General features: G+C 45.9%; 1 protein-coding gene across 3 annotated transcripts in view; it reads left to right on the top strand.

Annotated features, from left to right (window-relative positions):
• Window positions 1-22,113, top strand: part of NUP54 (nucleoporin 54) — a 1,988,420-nt gene that overhangs the window by 428,539 nt on the left and 1,537,768 nt on the right. The gene's annotated exons all lie outside the window — the stretch shown is intronic.

Genomic DNA, 22,113 nt, shown 5'->3' with positions numbered 1-22,113 from the left:
GGCCACCGAGGCAGGCCTGGAGTGACGCCTTGAAGACCTCGAAGACGACCGGGTCTCCTCCTCCTCCTCCGGCCCCGGGGAAATGCGGGGTGAATGGAGCCAGGAAGGAGAAGTCCCGGAAGCCTTCGGAGAGACTAACTGCTTAGCTGGCGGAGCCAAAGTGGAAGCTTCAGCCCGCCGCTTGTGGTGCTACTCTTTTCTTTTCTCCCTCCTAGATTCCCTCTCCTTTTGAGCCATGGTGGGAGGGTGAGTCCCGGCCAGGGGAGCAGGGATAGAAGGCGGGACCGCTGTGGTAGCAGCCGGTGCCGCCGAGGGAGAAGAGGATGAAGCCAAGTCCGGGGGCAGAAGTCCCGCCAGAATCAACTTCGCCCTCCTATCCCTCATAGCCCTGGGGTTGAAGGCTGCACAAATTGTGCAGCCCGAAGAAAGATGGTCAACCCCAAGGCAGATAACACACAGAGTGTAGCCATCCGCCAGAGATAGCTTATGGCCACATTCGGTGCATTTAGAAAAGAAGGTTTTAGCGGCCTCGGCCATAGTAATAAAATAGGCCCAACCCAAACACACCTTCACACACACACAGGGAAGAGGGAAGACTAGACTAACTAAAAAATATATAAATTTTACCAACAAAACTAGCTTAATTAACTACAAAAGGGAACAACACTCACTCGCTTAACAATTAAACTGAAAAACTAGATGAAAAAAGGTAATTTTTCTTGAAAAACTCACGAAACCCTACGCCTGGAACTCGTTCTAGGTGCTTGAATAAGCCGTGGCAAACAAGATCTGAGGGCAGAGAAGGATGGCAGGGGGTTATGGGTAAGGAGGAGGAGCTTGGATCTTAGCTCAATAAAGCTGCCGGCTTGGATCCGATTCGGATCCGATACCTACAGGTTGATGAACAAATGAAGTTAACTACTTTAGATGCTAAATTACTGGATGCTCCCTTAAACCAAGACCGCCTGTTTAGCAACAAAGCAGTAGTAGTACTTAAAAAAGATGGAGGAAAAAGCTAAATCTATGCAAACTGTTAAAGATTTCTTGCCAAGAATCAATCTTGCCTCCTAGATTTAGTAGGCATTGGCCCTCTAAGAATTGGTTCTTTCGTGCCTCTTCCAGGCCTTCTCAGTCCAAACCCAGGAAGAGCAGAACACCCAGGCTTCAGTCCCAGGGTGCTCACAGGACTAAGCAGTAGAGGTCTCCCTCTTCCAAAGCAGGGAGTAGTAAGACTCCCCCCTATGGTAAACTGTCTCAATGACTTAACTTTAAACATTCCAAGCCCTGCTCAACTGACTGTTCCTTTAGGGGGAAGATCGCCCTTCATGCAAAAAATTGGGAACTGATTACCCAGGAAAAATGAGTTCTAAATATAGTTTCCCAAGGATACAGATTCCACTTCCACTCCTTACCAACCCAAACGGTTGGCCAGACGTACCTCCAAATCAGTGGGCAGAGGCTCAAAAGCAGGTTCTTTCCCTTTTAAGCATCAGGGCTAGTCAACCTGTCCCAGAAGAAGAGTTGGGGACAAGGTTTTTACTCAAGGCTTTTCCTGGTACCCAGGAAAGGCCTGGCGTCCTATCCTGGACCTGTCCATCCTAAACACATTTTTGGTAATCCCAAAATTCAAGATGCTAACTCTTCAACAGCTGCTTCCCATGCTAGGCAAAAATGCCTGGTTGGCAACACTGGATTTAAAGGAAGCCTACCTGCACATCCCAGTAAGGGAATCTTGCAGAAGATACCTATACCTTAGAGCAGGCTATATGCACTGTCAGTTCTCAGCACTGCCCTTTGGCTTACCTACTACGCCCAGGGTAGTCACAAAGTGCCTAGCTGCAGTTATTGCATTTTGCAGGCAAAGAAATATTCAGATATACCCATACCTGGACGATTGTCTAATTCAGGCAGAAAGCCAGGACATACTATTAAATCATCTAACATTTGTAAAGAAATTGCTAACTTCTCTGGGGTACACCATAAATGAGAAGAAATCAAATCTTGTACCCTGCCAACAAATTGTATTCCTGGGAGCAAGCTTGAATACAACTTCCCAGATGCCCTACCTCACGCCAGAGAAGCAAGTTCATTTGACAGCCTACTTCAATCTACTGGCCACAGAGACCCAGCTATCTGCAAGGAAAATATTGCAAGCACTGGGGTTCATGGCCTCTTGCATTCTACTAATTCCATATGCAAGACTGCATGTGAGGAAACTACAATGGTATCCAAAAAGCCTATGGTGTCAACATTCTCAGGATCTAGAATCAATGATTCCTATTATACCTTGTCTAAAGATAGAGTTCCTTTGGTGGGCAGAGGCCTGCCACCAAAACAAGGGACTGCTATTCACTCTACCCCCTGCCGCCCAAACCCTAACAGATGCATCAGACTATGCATGGGGGGGGGGGGCTCACTTGGCAGGGCAGTGCATTCAGGGCAAATGGAGCCCAAGTCAAATGCACTTGCATATCAGTCAAAAAGAAATGTTAGCTGTACAGAATGTTCTGACAGCCTTCAAGGACCACATTCTTCCAGGACAATTATTGGTAAAGACGGACAACACCACTGTTATATGGTACATAAACAAGCAGGAGGGAACACACTCATACCCTCTCTGCAGACTAGCCATGGCTCTGTGGAACACAGCCTGGAGCTACCAAGTGCACCTACAGGCTCAATTCCTGCCAGGAAAGCTAAATACACTGGCAGACAACCTAAACAGAAATCCTGTGGACCCACACGAGTGGAAACTGGAACCAAAGATATTCAACATGTTGAGAAACAAATGGGGGAGCCCAGAGATAGACTTTGCCTCCCCTCAGAACTACCAATTGGACAACTTCTGCACAAGTACTCCTCACAAACAAGCTTGGAAGGTGGATGCCCTGAACTTCACCTGGAAAAACGTATCACTTTATGCATTTCTCCCCTCTGTCTCTCCTCTCCAAAGTGCTACTAAAGATCAAACAGGACAAACCAAGGCCAATACTTATTGCACAGGACTGGCCTTGCCAACACTGGTACCCCCTCTTGCACAGTGCATCACTGCTGGCACCATGGCACCTGCCTTAGACCCCTGCCCTGCTGTCCCAGCAGGAGGGCCAGATTCTGCACCCACAGCTTCAAACCCTGAACCTTGCAGCCTGGCTCATTACCTGACCTCTCCATTACCATCCCTCAGTAAGCAAGTGATGGATGTCATTCTGAAGGCAAGGAGGCCTAGTACTAGAAAATCCTATGCTGAAAAATGGAAAAGATTCTGTTTCTGGAGCTAAACTCAGGGGATGGGCACAGCAGTACCCAATGTACCCCATATTCCTCAATACTTAACTAAGATGCTTCACAAGGGCCTTTCCTTATCTTCCATCAAAATTCATGCCTCAGCCATTTCAGCACATTACAAGACAGAACCACCCCTCTTCTCTCATCTGCTGCTGAAGCAATTCCTCAGAGGGGCCAAAAACTTAAGACCACCCAGAATAGTCCCTACTCCAGCCTGGGACCTTAACTTTGTATTGGAAAAGCTCACTCTACCTCCTTTTGAGCCAGCTGCAACTGCAGAGTGGAAATTCCTTTCTTGGAAAACAGTCTTCCTTCTAGCCATCACTTCAGCAAGAAGGGTATCTAAATTACAGGCCCTCATGGCAGTGGAGCCTTTCATCATCTTTCATGCGGACAGGGTGTCCCTCAGGATCAGTCCCTCATTTATGCCCAAAGTCGTGTCCAGTGTGGCCCTTAATCAGTCCATTCATTTTCCAACCTTTTATAATCCGCAGAACAAAGGGGAATGAATACTGCACTCCTTGGACGTGCACAGACAACATAGATTTTACTTGGACAGGACTAAGCCTCTCAGGAAATCTGAGCAGCTGCTGGTGGCATTTGCTGCAGGGGCAGAGGGGAAGGCCATTTTAAAGCAAACCATTTCTAAGTGGATAGGTCATTGCATTCTTTTCTGCTAGAAGCACCATGGAAAACCTACCCCACAGGGGATAACATCACATTGAACCAGGGCTACATCTACCTCTACAGCCTTTCTCAGAGGTGTCCCTACCAGGGACATCCTAGAAGCTGCTACCTGGAGTTCTGTACATACCTTCGCCAAGCATTACCACTTGCCATTTTTTTCTAAATCCAGAGCTGGCTTTGCCACTGCAGTCTTGCAGGGCTTTTTGGCCAGTCCAAATGCTATCTAATTGCCACCTCCCATCCTTAGCTGTGAGAATCTACCCAAATGTGATGACTGCAACAGTGAAACTCAAAGAACATAGTGCAGTTGTATACACTTACCATAAATGTAGATGTTCGAGTGTATTCACTGTTGCAGTCCTGGTTAACCCTCCCTGACTTCTATTGATTATAGCTCTTTTCTTGTTTACTATGCTTAAAGCTTTTTGGTGTCTTTGCTTTTTTGTTGGAGGTGTATGTTGTATACAATTACTTCCCATTATGGGGGCACCTGACATCCAGGGCAAGAAAAACTGATGTAATGGCATTGGCTGCATGTTTTATACCCCTGACTACCTGATGTCATGGAAGATGAGACAGCAACCGATGCAGGACCCAAGACTTTGATAATCAGGCTGACTGAGGACTACCTGCAAGCAGATAACCCAAATGTGATGACTGCAGCAGTGAATACACTCGAACATCTATATTTATGGTAAGTGTACACAACTGTACTTTCTCTTCTGTTGATTCCTTCAGGTTGGTTCGTTTAAATCGGAGAGCTACCCCCTTCTGCCCAGACTGTAAGGTAGTTACCACTGCCACCAGTCAACTCCTTATCAGCTACTTTAAGGCCCTTAACAAAGGGTGCCTAGTCTTACTGTGTAATATTAATACAAATGGTACTTTGACCAAGAGCAAGGCTATAGGAGTGGCCTACAGTGCAAGTACTCTCAAAACTTAAATTTCTCTGCACAGATCGGCTACAGTGAAAAGTTTAAATATATTTAGTAGTAAATAATAATAGAACAAGACAATACTAAGTATACATTTACAGTGACATCTGAGTTTAAAACCAGAGGAAATATTTAAAAGAACATTGCAGGACGGTCTCAAAGAAAAATGTCTAAACTAAGCTTCACTATATTCCTGACTGAATCTAATAGAATTACTATACCCTAAGAACTTACTATTATAGAGCTAGGCAGATGTTGTGGTGAATGTTTCTCGTCAGGTCCAAGACAGAGTACAGAATGCTCTATCTTAATATCTCAAATATTACTGCTGGGATAGTTTACAGAATGACGACATTTCTCATCGCCTGATTCTATCCCAGGTGAAACTCCCACTGCTGGCAGCTAGCAGTATTTAGCATCTACCTATAAAAATACATATACCTCAGATCTTTGGCAGATACTGGAGGTCATAAAACAATTCCATTCCTTCATGTTTTTAAAACTATTAATTTGTTCACTCTGAAGACAGTACAGAAAGCTTCTCAGCACAGACATCGTGTCTCCGATCTAGCCTGTAAAGTAATTTAATTTCAGTTACTTTGCTGATGTTAACCTCCTGTATTCAAGTTTCCACTGTTAAATATATACATTTAAAGAGTTACAGTAGTGGGTTATTCTAAGCATTTTAGCTTCGGTTTTAGCACTTGTGCTTCAGGCCAGTTAGTTTACGTTTAAGAAGGTTCTTGTGGTCTACACTGTTGGACAAACCCTTATCAAAACCCTTTCTCCATAAGTCCACCTAAGCATTTGGAGCACTATGTCTGGACAGTTCTCATTAGTTTCTCATGCCAGCCTGGTCGACATGGGCATACTGAGACAGTATAGCGACTGCCTCATGTTTACTGACAGCCCTCTTCTCCTAGCACACAATTCTTCCACCTGCAAGAAATGCATGTACATCAGTGACCTGTAGTCCATGGTCTCTTGGTAACTGTATTTAGAACACAACCTAGAGCTGATGACTGAATTTCCTACCTGCACTTATTTTTCAAATAGATTTTTTTCTTAAAACTTGCATTTTATCTGTCTCTGGCCTAGCACTCAAGTGTGGGGTCATTTACTGCACTGTTCTAACTTGTTGATACTTGTGAACCTCTGCTTTCCTTAAAAAAACAAAAAAATCTTGCTTTTTTCCCACTTTCCTGAGATTTAAAAAAGTTCAGGTACAGATTTGCTGTTCTGAACTGTTTGTAAGTTTCTTGGAGGCCATTGTTTGCTTGGGCTAAAGGGAAGTCTCTGTGTTCATCAGTGGCAGTGATAAACATTGAGCAGCCTGCCTGCCCCTGTGGGAGTGGTTACTGCCTTGAAACTGTAGTTTTATTGGCCGTTTTGGGTCAATTCCAAACTCCTTGATCTCCCTCTCTTAAAACCCAATTGCCTCGTGGTTTTGGCGTCTTTTTGGACTTGTTGGCTGTTGGTGAAGCACCCACCAAGAGGAGAAAACGCTGAGAGAAGAAAGGAGCCACTTTTGAGATTTTAAGTATTTTGCTTCAGATTATTTGTTAAGTTTTTCTGCATTGCCGCCTACTTTTGAGCATTTTCTGGCTTGTTAAACTTGATTTCTGTGTTGATAACTGTATTTAGAACACAACCTAGAGCTTATTACTGAATTTCCTGCCCGCACTTATTTTTAAAATCGTTTTTTTTCTTAAAACTAGAATTTTATCTGTCTCTGGCCTAGCACTCAAGTGCGGGGTCATTTACTGCACTGTTCTAACTTGTTGATACTTGTGAACCTCTGCTTTCCTTAAAAAAATAAAAAATTCTTGTTTTTCCCACTTTTCTGAGATTTAAAAAAGTTCAGATACAGATTTGCTGTTCTGAACTGTTTGTAAGTTTCTTGGAGGCCATTGTTTGCTTGGGCTAAAGGGAAGTCTCTGTGTTCATCAGTGGCAGTGATAAACATTGAGCAGCCTGCCTGCCCCTGTGGGAGTGGTTACTGCCTTGAAACTGTAGTTTTATTGGCCATTTTGGGTCAATTCCAAACTCCTTGATCTCCCTCTCTTAAAACCCTCTTTTGTGCGGTTTTGCACGTTTTTGCGCATAGTGCAACATCGGGCAGTGCTGCCTAATTGGGTTTAAACTATTCCTGGCTCCACAAAGTCTGCTCTTCACTTTTTCCCTTAGAACTGCTCTATCTCTCAAATTAAACACCATATTCTCATTCTAAGGCCCCTCACTGGTCCAAATAAGTAATCTTACAAGTTAGCACTAATAAACCATAAGCACTACTTACTCTTATACTCGCTACGATTACCTTGTCCCCTATTGGTCCGTTTTAATTCTGTTCCCTATATTACTCTAGCATGTCCAAAGGTCAGTCAATGGTTTCCTCTCCAGTCCAGCTGGTGAATCTGGGAATTTTGAGGCAATGTTACAACTGTCTCATGTACACGGACAACCCTCTCCTTCTCCAAACAGGTTCAAATATATGTGAGAGATGCAACCATATAGCCAGACTGGAGGCTGAGCTCTCTCATCTCAAAACTGGTGTAACCAGTCAGGAGGAGAAGGTAACCTCACACAACACAATTCCAGTATCACATAGTCCCACCACAACAGTGAACCAAACACATAAAAACACAAAAACATACTCGGAGGCTCTAAATAAAAATCTACCTAAGCAACAGAGGCCTCCAAAGCAGACATCCAAGCAAACGCTACCCCAAAACAAAACACGTACAACACACAGCACACAGTCAGTGTGCCAAGCAGTCACAGCCCTTAAGGCTGAATAACACACCTGATACCCTTGTAATAGGTGACTCTATTGTCAGACACACTGACGTCCCGCTCAGCAGGCTGAATAAAGAGAAGGTCACAGTGAGCTGCCTGTCAGGCGCTAGGATCTGCCACATAATGCAAGCACTCAGGTCACTCCAAAGCAAATACAAATATGACTCGGTCATTGTACATGCTGGTGTGAATGACCTGAGACGTACCTCCCTCGACTACATGAAAAGAGACATCGAGGAGCTCTCTGATCATGTAGCCCAGGCCGGTATGACCCTGACCTTGAGCAGCATCTTACCCTCACCTAGAATGATGCCACAGTATAAAGACAAAATAATCGATTGTAACAATTGGCTAAAATTTTGGTGTCATTCAAAGGGGATCCAGTGTCTGTCAGCCTGGGATGACATGCTCGACAAGCCACGTTGTTTCGCTAGGGACGGCTTGCACCTTTCACCCCTGGGCTTTCGGATATTGGCAAAGGCTCTTGCCACACCCCCATAGTGCCTTTTTTAGGCAAGGCTGAAAAGTCAATCCCACCTCCATAGACAGCACAAGGAAAAAGAAACTAAGGGTAATGCTGCTAAACGCCAGAAGTCTTAACCTCAAGATGCATGCACTCAAAGCTCTCCTCAGTATGGAGAACATAGATATCTGTGCAGTGACAGAAACCTGGTTCAAGGCTCCAGAGAGCACCCCAGCACTACCAGGTTATACCTCATATCATGCTTTTCGGCCCCAAAACCCAGACCGAACCACAAAAGGAGGGGGAGTTTCCATATTTATCAAGGATATCCACACCTCCAGGTTAGTGGCAGTGCACGAAGTATCGGAGACCATCCATGTGCAACTGACAGTGGGCAAGACTGCTTTTCAGTTTATAGCATCCTACAGACCACCCTCTCAAAGTCAGGAATCCCACTCGGCTTTCCTGAAAACATTGGAGAACACTAAGATCTCTCCGAACACCATTATATTGGGCGACTTCAACTATCCAAGCATAGACTGGGAGCATTACTCAAGCCCCAACACCTTAGCCCAAAGGTTCCTGGAATTTATAAACTCAAATGCTATGGAACAACTAGTCACCACTCCCATAAGAGGGGAAAACGTACTAGACCTGATCATTACCAACATGGGGACTCTATGCTACATATCAGAAGTATATCCCTCATTGGTAAGATCAGACCATAAATTAATTTCACTGGATATCCACATCCCGACCCCACCCCCAGCCCAGAAAACCACAGTGAAAAACTTCTCAAAAGCGAACTTCACACTTCTCAAAACTGAAGTGGAATCCTTCAAGGCCCCAGGGCCAGTGGAAACTACGGCCCAAACTGCAGAATCCTATATAAACACATTCTACGGACATCTCCAGGAATGCATGGATTATGCTATCCCAAACAAAATCAAAACCCAATCATCCAAAGGCAGGCGTCCAGTCTGGTGGACCCCAGCCATAAATAAACTGTACAACAGAAGGAGGAAGCTACTACATGATAGAGCAAAATCCCTAAAAGGGAAGGCATCTCTGATCAATACTAGCAAAAAATTACAATCCCTCATAAAATCCTCCAAGGCTAGCTTTGAGAGAAAAATTGCACAGGACACTAAAGACAATCATAAGGCTTTTTTCAGTTATGTTAGGAACCTGGGATGCAACTCCCAGACTTGTTCTGAGTTGATTCTAAACGACAAAAAATACACTGAACCCACAGACATCGCCAATATCCTGGCAGACAGGTTCAGTGCAAACTTCTCCACCCCATCCCCCCCAAAAGAGCAAGTATCTATCCAGGCAGAGTACAGCCTCCCAAACATCTCTGATGCTCAGATGAAGGCCGCCCTCTCCAAAGCAAAAAACACTGCTTCCATGGGACCAGATGGCATTCCGGGTTGCGTCCTACATGAACTCCAATAATAACTAATCCCTCAAGTAAAACTGCTGTACAATCTCAGCCTCACTACAGATATGTGCCCAAAGAATGGCGTACAGCAACAGTGGTCCCACTCCACAAAGGTGGCGCCTCTGCGGACCCTGGAATCTATCTGGGCGATGCAAGGCTATGGAGAGGATCATCATGAAACTCATAAACTAAGACATTGGGGACCTACAGACACTAGATCCTACCCAATTTGGCTTTGTCAAGGGCAGATCTTGCCTTTTGAACCTGGTCAACTTCTTCGAAACAGTCACCAAGACCATAGATGAAGGGAAGGTAGTCCACACAGCCTATCTGGACCTCGCAAAAGCATTTGACACAATACCCCACTCGGGCATCATAGATAAGCTATCCAGCCTAAATATAAACCCCTATGTCACAAGATGGGTCGCAAACTGGCTCAAAGACCGAACCCACAGAGTCAGAGTTGCTGGAGCCATGTCAGACTCGAAACTGGTCACAAGTGGCGTCCCACAAGGTTCTGTCCTGGGACTTCTCTTGTTCGGTATTTACTTTTCTGAGGTACAGGCCAAAGTGGGAGGACTATGGCTCACCAAGTTCGCAGATGACTGCAAACTGGGCGCCATAATTTTCTCTCCAGCTGACAGAAACATCCTTCAAAAAGGTCTCGCAGAGACGGATAACTGGTGCCAGAGCCATGGTCTAAAGCTAAATGCCAAAAAGTGTATAGTCATACCCTTTGGCAAAAACAATGTGCCCACAAATTACCACATAGGTGGTAACCCATTAAGTACAGAGAAAGTAATTGGGGATCTGGGGACCCAAGTTGATAGCAATCTCTCCTTTGACAACCACATTGCCAAAGTGATTAGAAAGACCTTCTACATAGCCCACCTCATCATGAAAGGATTCACATCTAGATCAAGAGAGGTAATCGTGCCCCTTTATTCATCCCTCATCAGGCCCATCATAGAATACAATGCCCCCTTTGGGATGTACATTACCCGACACCTGCAGCAATTAGAAAGACCCCAAAAGTACCTCACCAGGAGAATCAAGAGACTCAAATGGATGCCATATGCTGCTCGGTTAAAAAAACTCCAGCTCTACTCAGTTGCATACCGCCTACTTCGAGGCGATCCATGCCTGACGTATAAAGCTATGTCCAACCCAGAGTTAGTGGACATGCTCTACCTCAGTAAATGTAAATCCCTTAGAACCATGCGCTCGGGGGACTTGAACCTCACCACAGAAATAAATAGAACATGCTGGAGGGACAGATTCATAACCCAGAGGCTCCCTTCGCTCTGGAATAGAATTCCAATTCATGTTAGGCAGAGCACCTCACTGTCTCTCTTCAAGAAGAATCTTGATGAGTGGATGGGGGATCGTAGATTTGTCCCGGGGATTACGTCTGTGTCACTATTAGACAGAGGCACAGTAAACTAAACTTTAAAAAGGGCACAGTATACTCAAATCAAGGGGTGGCGTGAGCCAAACACAATCGGGCTAGGCTTATAAATGCCCCAGGGCAGCTAGCCTAGTATGAACCTATGAACCACAGTCAGTACTCCTTACAAAGAGGAGATTGCTAGCACAAACACCACACCACTCACAAACACGTAGTCAAGCACAACACACACACACACAGCTATGCAAAGGCCTCAATAAAAAAATTACCTAAACAGCAGAGACCTCCAAAACACACTCGCAAACATTCCACACACAACACCAAACACATCACACACAGCAGACAACACACCAGTGTCTCACAAACACAGCCAATAAAGCAAAACAATAAACCGTTACAGTCCAAAAGACATAACTATAAACCAAACACTTGTTATTGGTGATTCAGTTGTGAGAGACACAGATGTCCCCCTCACCAGGCTCGACAAGGAGAAGGTCACGGTCATTTGTTTGTCTGGTGCCATGTTGGTGTGAATGACTTGAGATGTACCTCCCTGGACTATATGAAGAGAGACATGATTGAACTTCTGAGTATGTGTTCCAGGCAAGTGTGACCCTAGCCCTAAGCAGCATCCTACCTTCACCAAGAATGATACCACAATACCAACAAAAATTAATTGACTTCAACAATTGGCTAAGTTTCTGGTGTCATTCCAAGGGGATCCAGTGTCTTTCTGCCTGGGATGACATGATTGACAGTCCTCGATGTTTTGCCAGAGATGATCTTCACTTGTCACCACTGGGTTTCCAGATCCTGGCCAAGGCTCTCGGCTCCCCCATTGTTCCTTTTTTAGGCAGTGTCTCAAAGACGAACCTTCCAACATAAAAGATGTGTCAAAAAGCAAATTGAAGGTCATGCTGCTTAATGCTAGAAGCCTTAACCTGAAAATGGACTCACTGGTGGCCCTCCTTGCACTGGAAGATGTCGATGTCTGTGTGGTCAAGGGAACATGGTTCAGGGCTGCGGAGAGCACCCCTGCCCTTACCAGGCTATACATCATTTCACACATTCCGACCCCAAAATGAGGTTGGGAAGACTAAGGGTGGTGGAGTCTGTATTTTCATTAAAGACAGACACATCTCCAGACTGGTTTGCCAGCATGATGCACTGGAACTACTCCAGGTACAACTGACAGTTGGCAAGACACCCATCAAAGTTATAGCTAGCTATAGACCCCCCCCTCCATGTCTCAGGACATCCACTTCTTTTACCTGGATCTAATTGACTCTGTCAAGGTGCCCCCTAACACCATGATCCTTGGTGACTTCCACTACCCCACCACAGACTGGGTGAACTGTTGTTGCTCTAATGCATTCTCTCAAAGATTCTTCAACTTCATCAATTCTAATGCACGAGACCAACTCATCTCATCCCCCACAAGGGGAGATAATATTCTGGACTTGGTTCTCGCCAGCATGGGTGACCGCTGCACCACTCCTATAGTATGTTCTACCCTAGTGAGTTCCGATTATCGGACTGTCTCATTTGAAGTTTGTCCCCCCCCCCAGTCGTAATCAAGCTAAAAAAAACTTCTCAAAAACTGACTACAACCTCCTAAGGGAAGGGTATCTGTAGCTTCACACCACCACCCCCTCAGAGGATACAGACAACTATAGTGAACAGCACGACAGGGCAGTATACAAGCACCTGTACAACTGCATAGACTCAGCCATACCGAATAGAACTAAAACCTGCTTGTCAAGGAACCACAGACCTGTTTGGTGGGCATCCTCTGTCAACAGGCTTTGCAACAAAAGGAAGAAACTGTTGTCCAAGGATAAAACGGAACAGATTCCAAATTGGAAAAACTCCCTCTTTAATCTCGGTAAGCAAATTAGATCACTAGTGAAAGCCTCCAAGGCCAATTATAAGTCAATACTGGCCTCCATAACAAAGGGAAACCATAAAGTCTTATTCAGTTACGTCTGGAACCTCTGTGGCAAAACCCAGGTGTGTTCCGAATTTGGACTTAAAAGTATCACTTACACTGATCCTGTTGACTTAGCCATCCTGTTTTTGATATCCCTGATGATCTATGGAGATACTTCTCCCGCACCTCACATCTCCATAGATCAAGTATTGTAGGCTCTATCCAAGGCAAAGAGCACAGCTTCCATGGGACCTGATAGTATCCCAGGATGTATTCTGCACCATCTCCAGCAAGAATTGGCTTCGCCACTGAGCACCTTATTCAACCACAGCCAAAGTACAGGCTTCATTCCAGCAGAGTGGAGAACTGCCATTGTCATCCCTTCGCGCAATAGTGTGCCACTACTGACCCTGGAACCCATCGCCCTATTAGCTTGACAAGTCTGATCTGTAAAGCCATGGAGCATGTGATGTTCCTGCACTGGCCCAGTAATCAAGGAGCCTCAATCCACACCATTGGCAACAGCTAGAGGATGTACATACTGGGAGGATGACAAGTTCATATACAGTAAAGTGCAATTTCTCTTAAGGGCACACAGCGATCACAGTCAGTCTGGGGCTGGTTTCTCCCTCTTTCTCCAGATCCCCAATAAAACTCTCCACTGGCACAGGTATAGGGTTAAGATCTCAGCTTAGGGGCCAAGACCTCCAGCACCCTCTCTGTCCAACCAGAGCTTCGTGTCCCTGCCCAAGTAGCTGACAGACACAGTTTGAGATTTGATTGATCTACAAACACATACACATGCGCACACACACACACACACACACACACACACACACACACACACACACACACACACACACACACAGGGAGAAGGCTGGCACAGGTTTACAAGCTATGCCCACTTCTGCCCAGACTGTAAGGTAGTATCCACTGCCACCAACCCCTACCCATCAGCTGCTATAAGGCCCTTACAAAGGATGTCCAATCTTAATGTGTAATGTTACTTTTATCCATATGGTAGTCTGGCCAAGACTTGCAAGGCCATTTAGGAGTGGCCTGTACAGTGTTACCAAATACATATGCAACTACTCTAAGAGCTTAAATATCTCACAAATATCAGCCACAAAGATATGTTTAAATATATTTAATAATAAGTGATAAAAGAACAAGGCAATACTGAGTAAGTCAATGCAGTGACTTCACAGTTCAGAATCACAGGAAATATTTTAAAACAACATTGCAGGGCAGTCTGAAATAAATACAGAAAACATCTAAACTAATCTTTACTATATTCCTGTGTATATCTAAAAGAGATGCTATACCCTAAATCTTTATTTACAGCAAGACAAGTGCAGATGCATTGCTGATGAATGGATGTTTCCAGGTCAAAGACAAAATACAAAATGCACAGCCTCTCTCTCAGAGTGTTCTCAAATTAATATCAAATATTACTGCTGGGTTAGCTTGGTTGACAACATTTTTTGTCACCTGACTTCGTTTCCCAGACTGAAACAGAAACTAACAGAATTTGACATATCTGTATGAAAAATACATATCTCTGATGTTTGCAGATCTTGGAAGTCATAAAACATTTTTACATTTTAAACCTAGTAATTACTTCTGTTTCAAGACAATACAAAAACTTTTAACTCTAGGTATTGTGTCTCCTATGCTGAAACTGAGAGAGAACTTTTATAGCACAATCATAAAGCAACTTAATTTCAACTTATTTTCTTGAAGTTTTGCAAGTTAACCCTTTTATGTTCTAGTTTTTACTGTTAAAACGTACATTTGCACATGTATATAGTTTATATGCATTCCTGTTCTAAGTCAGCAGTGCATGCTTTGGTTACATTTTAGCTCAGTCCGTAACATACAGATCTGAAGTAGTTTACTTCATTTGATCTTCAACCTATGGGTCATCGGATCCATATCGGATCAGAGACAGATGCATTTTCTAGCTACGGCTCAGAGCTCAATGCTCCTCCCCATAATGTCCCCTGTCTACTTTCTCCCTTCAGATCTCGTTTGCCGCCATAGAGTGGTAAAACCTTTTGACGTTTTTTTTTTTTTTTACTTCTGGACCTTCCCTATACTTCCTGGGTTTCTTTGTAGTTGTCTTTCTTCTTGTAGGCTTTTCTTTCCTCCCTCTTTTCTTTTCTTTCCTAGTGTGTGTGTGTGTGTGTGTGTGTGTGTGTGTGTGTGTCTTCTTTTGATCCAGTTTTAGGCATGGCGGATGCCCCAAAACCTGGGTTCAAATGATCCACAGAGTGTGGCTATAAGCTTTCCCTGGCGGATGGCCTCACTCTGTATGTGGTTTGTTTGGGGGTGGCTCACCCAGTTCCCCCTGCCCTATTTGTGCTGGGTTTAACCACAGAGCTCTTAAGGACAGGTGGGACAAACTAATTGTGAAGGGTCTATTGCCCTCCATTGCTGGGACAGACGTCCCATCTTTGCCAGCCAAGAAAGCAGTGGCGGCTGCTGCTACTTCTTCCCCTTCCTCAGCTTCAGGGACTAACCCTCCTGCCAAGAGGTCCGTGGAAGCGGATAAGGTCAAGAAAGACAGACCTCTTAAGTGCTTCCCTGACCACTTGTCTGAGGCCAGCCCTCCGCCAAAGACCAAGCCGGTCTCCAGGCCTGCTTCCCCTTGGCTCAGATCCCCAAGGTTTTCCCCTGAGCCTGAGGTCTTAATCAGTCAGTTGCCCCATAGGCCTTCCTCTCCCCAGCTATCCTGGCCCACTTCCACGGCATCCTCCCGCTCCACTCAGAGCCTTTCTGAAGCAGAGATGGACAAGGTGATGCGTAGATTTATCCGCAGTCAAATCCAGATGGGGGTTTTCCCAGGAGCCGGGTACCTTTCAACCAGTTTTCAGACCTATTACTCTTTCTCCAATCTGACCTGCGGTTTCGGAGCTGTTGGATCTGTGGACGGTCGGAGTTGAGAAGTCTGCGCCGATGGTGCCCTGTACCTCGACGCCGGGCAGTGGCCTGAGCGTGTCGGATACGACTAGATCGGACCTGAGCTCTCTGAGCCATATCCTTGGGGGCGGATTCGAGGGGGTGCTCTCAGCTCCGAGCTTGTTGGAGAGGAGCATTCCTCTTGGCTTCTAGAGGCTCTGCTCTGACTCCCCAGTTGGATTAGAGGGGAACGGTCTCCGCTAATTCAGCCCAGGAAGTCTGTTCTGCATTTGATGTGGTGGAGAGGGTTCTCGCTGGGTCGAGGCCTCTGACAATCTCATCTTCGGACTCCACCCAGACCCCCCCCCCCAGCCTTGAGTGCAGGTCTGATTATCTTGTCATCTCAGGGACCGCCTGTAGCTGTAATGCCCCAGGACATTCCGGCCTTGGAACAACCAGCTTGCGAGGTCTCCCCAGAGTGTCCCCCTGAGGAGCTCCCCAGCAAGCATACATGCAAAAGGAAGCACTTGGACTCTCCTCCAGAGTCCCTCACAGAGGACACGGACTTGGATGAAGGGGAAGGTTCACCAAGATCACCCCCCAAGGAAGTCTCCTTTGGAGACATCATGGAGATCCTCTGCCAAAGGGGGGGGGGGTTGTCTGCCCCAAAACCAACCTCTGATGAGTCTGTGTTCCTGGAGGCATTTGGCTCGGGCCTATCTACCTCTTGGGTGTCCCCTCCTGCTGATCCACTCGTGGATCTGATAACATCTTTGGCATGGAAGGAGCCAGACACCATAGATCCATTACACAAACTCCCTGAGAAGGTCCTGAGGCCCCTGCAGATAAACTTCACTGGCGTAAGCGGTTCCCTGTAGATGCTATGATGGTGGTGGCGGCCACTAAGAGGGAACTCACGCAGGAGAGTTCCATGGTCCACCCATATAACCAAGAGTCAAGGACGCTGAACCATTGTGGGAAACGAGTCTATGCTTCATCCAACTTCTGTGTGAGGGTGCTGAACTACATGGCGCACGTTATTAGACTCGAGAGAGACCTGGTCAAGGAAGTCACAGAGTCGACCCCGGTGTCCATGTCGGCAGAGGACAAGAAGTCATTTAATGCACGAATGGCCATCCTCAAATCTGTAGCCAACACGTCCATGCGTTTGGTCTCCCATGCCATGGAGGGAGCCGCATGAATAACGTGGTCAGTTGTTGCCATTCGGTGCTACGCCTAGCTCTGCTTATGTAGTTCTTGGAGCCCTTCAAGGCATCTTTCACCAACGCCCCTTATGATGATTCTTCCCTCTTTGGGAAGACAGTCAGAGAGACTTTAGGCCAGAGCAAGAAGGATGGGAAGGCACTGTCTGCCATTGGAGTCCACTTCTCACTGCCTCAAAGGTCCTTTTCCAGAAACCAGCGAGGTCAGAAGAAGATGTGGTTCTGCAAATCTCCAGTGTTTTCCAGGGACTTTCAGGACTCACCTTCCCCCACAGGCAGAGGGGGATATGATAGACGCTGCCCTAGAGGCAGAAGGGGGGTCCTAGGAATTCCAGGTCCCGAGAACCTTTCTCAGACAAACCCAGACAGCAACCCTGAGAGGTTGCCCGGCTGTCCATCTCTGGAGGCAGTCGAGGGTCATCTGTTGCTAGACCCACTAGCATGCGAGTCCATCACTTCAGATCAGTGGGTGCTGCGAGTCATATCCAGAAGATGTTTCGTCCCTTTCAAGGATTTACTTCCTCCCAACATAATCCTCCCAGACGTTCCACCCACGCAGTGGGAGGAAGCAGCAGTAAAGATACAATCACTGCTGAGAAAATGAGTCATCCAACTGGTCCCCCAAGGCCAGTTCAGATCCGGGGTGTACTCTAGGTTCTTTTCAGTGCCAAAAAATATGGGGGATCTCAGACCAATATTGGATCTATCCCAGTTGAACCTGTCAGTAACAAGACAAAATTCCAGATGGTCAGGATTCAATCTATTCTGCCTTTTCTGCAGGAAAAAGACCTGGATGTGCTTGATAGACCTCCAAGATGTATGCTAGCACATCAAAATGCACAGGCACTCCCGGAGGTTCCTTCGCTTCCAGCTGGGAGCCAGTCATTACCAATTTCAGGCCCTCCCCTTTGGTCTCACCACAGCCCCCTGGGTGTTTACCAAGTTAATGTCAGTGGTAGCGGCTCACCTGAGGCTTCAGGGCATTCAGGTCTTCCCGTACCTGGACGATTGGCTCTTTACCGCCCCCTCAGAGCATGTACTATGTCAAGTCAGGGAGTCCTTCCTTCTGTTAGCTGACAAGTTGGGCTTTACTATCAGTATGAACAAGTCAGCTCTTCACCCGGTTCAGATTCTAGAGTTCATTGGGGCACGGCTGGACACAATACAATCAAAGGTGTTCCTTGCCTCAGACAGGATATGCAGCTTGAGGATACATGTATTACATATTCTGCAGACTCATTCACCCACAGCTGAAACAGTCTTAAGAGCTTTAGGTTCTATGGCGGCCACAATAAATCTTCTTCCCATGGCACGCCTTCACATGAGGATACTGCACCGGACTTTAGTGGTGTATAGTGGTCTCTGTTGGACCTCCCCTTGTCCTTTCCAGTGACAATCTCCAAAGTGTGCAAGAGCTCCCTTTGGTGGTGGATTCAGTCGGATTCAGTCTCTGGACCTCCACAAGGAGCATCCTTTTCAACCTCCTCTACCCCAAACCATGGTGACCATGGACTCTTCCCTACTTGGGTGTGGGGGGGGGGGCATTGCCCGGGAAGGCCAGTCCAAGGCACGTGGTCCCCTCACGAGACCTATCTACACATCAACGTCCTAGAGATGAGAGCGGTTCTTCTCGCGTTGCAAGCTCTCCATGCTCATCTTCCTCTGGGCCCCTAAAGATGCTCTGATTCATGCTTACCAGGCTCCTTTATGCATATCCTCCTGTTCCCCTCATGTCGAAGTTTCTGCAGAAAGCCCGTAGGCTGGGGAGCACCGTGATCCTCATCGCCCCATTCTGGCCTCAACAGGTTTGGTTTTCCTTACTAAGGTCTCGCCTAGTTGTTCCACCATGGATCTTGGATCCAGTCCCGGATCTGCTTTCACATCCCTTGGAGTCTTCTCACTCAGATCTGGACAGTCTGAAGCTCACTGCTTGGTTGCTCTTGTTCCCATGATTCTTAGGACTCCCGGTCTGTCATCACTGGTTAAATCCATTCTGGGGGTGGCTCATAAGTCATCCACTAGAAAAATGTATTGCCGTAAATGGAAACGTTTTTCGATTTGGGCCATTCAGCGGTCTTTGGATCCTTTCACTGCACCTATTTCAGAGTTTTAGAATTTTTAGCTAGCATTTTTCATCAAGGTGCTACTTCCTCAACGGTGAAAGTCCAACTAGCTGCCATTTCTAATTTTCATGCTGGGTGGACATGTCTTAGCTTCTTCAAAACTTTGTAAAATCTTTCTCAAAGGTGTCTTTCTTCTCAGAGCTCCAGTTAAGGATCGCATTCCTCCGTGGGACCTCACTTTGTTGTTGCAGGCGTTGGTCTCCCCTTCTTTTGAACCTGCGGCCTCTGTAGGCCTACAATTTTTGACCTGGAAAACTGACTTTTTGGTTACCATTACATCAGCTAGAAGGGTGTCCAGAGCTTTAAGCTCTTTCTATAAAAGTCCCTTATATGATCTTTCACAAGGATAGTGTCTCACTACGGACTAATCCGTCCTTCCTCCTTAAGGTAGCCTTGGAGGCTAATATTAATCAGTCTATTAATTTGCCAGTATTTTTTCCGAACTATCAGAATAAAGGGGAACACAAATTACATTCTCTGTACGTTGAGATTTTATTTACACAGGACTAAACCCTTCCGCAAGTCTGATCAGCTTTTTGTGTCCTACGTCAAGCCCTTTTTAGGCAAACCTGTCTCAAAAGTGACTATTGCTCACTGGATTTCTCTATGCATTGTCCGGCTTTACTCGAATAGAGGGTTGTGTCTTTCAGGAAAAGTGAAGGCTCATTCAGCTCGATCTGTGGCTATGTCAGCGGCCTTTTGGTGTAGGGTCTCTTTGGATGATGTTTATTCAGCTGCTACTTGGGCCTCATCTCACACCTTTATTTCTCACTATAAACTGGATTTGATCTCTAGGAGTAGAGCATCCTTTGGCTCTGCAGTGCTCCGGAATATCCTTCCATGAGGGCTTCTTAAGGATTAGGTAGCTGGGGACTCTGTCCCACAGGTTGAAGATCAAATGAAGTAAACTACTTCAGATAAAGAAGTTATGTACTCACCATAACATTACGTCTGAGTAGTTCTACTTCATTTGTCTTCAGCCGTCTCCCCCCTGGACTTATCCTTTAGGATACTATATGTCCCTTGTTCCGCTGGGATCCTTGGTTATGCCAGGACTTCAGGTATCTTGTGATGTTTATCTTTTGAAGGATAAGCTATTGTGTGGTCAGGTAATTATCATCTGTTGGGTAGCAGACTTGATCTGAAGGGAGACTGGGCATTATGGGTAGGGGAGGAGCATAGAGCTTGGAGCTGTAGCTAGAAAATGCGGCCGTGTCGAATTCGATGACCCACAGGTTGAAGACAAATGAAGTAGAACTACTCAGATGGAAAGTTATGGTGAGTGCATAACTTCATTTTCTAAATCATATCAGTATTCGCAAATGTCATAGAATTGTCTACAAAATTCCAGTAGCTGGGCTGCCAGTATTTCCCTACATCACAGAGTGTGTTTTCTGAATTTCATAAATGAGGACATAGGCAATTTCCAAGCACTCGACCCCACCCAGTTTGGATTTGTCAAGGGCAGGTTTTGACTGTTGAACCTAGCTGACGACTTTGAGATTGTCACCCAGGCCTTGGATGAGGGAAGGTCAGTACATGCAGCTTATCTTGACTTGCCCAAGGCGTTTGACAGAATCCTCCACTCAGGCATCATCGAAAAGCTAACACAACTTGGTTTAAATCCCTATCTCATCAGGTGGGTGGCCAACTGGCTCACCGACAGGACCCTCAAAGTCAAAATAGGCACCTCCACCTCCGATAGCAGACCTGTCACTAGTGGTGTTTCCCCATTATCCATCTTGGAACCCCTACTGTTTGGCATCTATTTTGCAGAGGTCCAGGCAAAGACAAAATGCCTGTGGCTGCCCACATTTGCAGATGACTGTAATTTGGGTGCTGTCATTGACTCCCCAAATGATGTTAACATACTGCAAGATGGTCTCACTTCAACTAATGACTGGTGCCAAATTCATGGCCTCAAGCTAAATGCAAAAAAAATGTATCATCATACCATTCAGCAAAAACACGACCCCCTACTGATTACCACATCAATGGCAACCCTCTAAGCACATAACCTGTGGAGAGAGACCTGGGCATTCAGGTTAACAACCTCACATTCAACCATTATGTAGGGACAGTCATCAGAAAAGCCTTTTACTTTGTTCATCTTATAAGTAAAGGGATTGCATGCAGACAAAAGGAGGTTATTACCTCTATATACTCCTCCCTCATTAGACCAGTAATTTAGTATAACACCCTGTTTGGGATGTTCCTCTCCAAACATCTGCACCAACTGGAAAGGCCACTGAAATACCTCACAAAGAGAATCCATGGCCATTAACACCTGTCCTATGCAGACAGGCTCAAATCACTATCAGTCTACTTGGTGTCATACAGATTGCTCTGGGGTAATCTGTGTCTCGCCTACAAGGCAGGCTTGGACCCTGCTCTACAAGAGATGCTTCATATCCAGAAGTCTAACTCCTCACACACTACCTACTCAAAAGGCCTGAATCTAATATGCAACATCAACAAAACCTGCTGGAGAGACAGGGTTGTCTTCCAGAGACTGCCCCGTATCTGGAATAGACTTACCATACACGTCAAACGGAGCACCTCACTGACTCTCTTCAAGCGCAAGCTTGATGAGTGGATGGGAAACCACAAATTTGTCCCAGGGATTCCACCTGTGTCCCCATTGACAGAGGTGACAGGTGCTGACTTGAGTATTTTTTTTTTTTTTTTTTGTGATAAACTCTTGGCTAGGATTGCAAGGGCCCCAGGTTACTCCTGCTGTCTCCACTCCTTCAGTGGGCTACAGTCTCACATTTCCAGCTTGGTTAGATTCACCTATTTAGTCAGCTTTGCATGACAACAGACATCAAAAAATCACAGCCTGGTGTGCCACTAAATCTGTTCCCTTGTATGTCTCTTCACTTCTGAACAGCATTTTCCAGGAGTAAAAAAAAAGCACA

The sequence above is a fragment of the Protopterus annectens genome, chromosome 2.part0 (genome assembly GCF_019279795.1).
Source record: "Protopterus annectens isolate FY-2018-M chromosome 2.part0, PAN1.0, whole genome shotgun sequence".
Lineage (NCBI taxonomy): Eukaryota > Metazoa > Chordata > Ceratodontiformes > Protopteridae > Protopterus > Protopterus annectens.
Note: the sequence above shows the minus strand (reverse complement) of the source record. Positions and strands in the feature narration are given on the sequence as shown.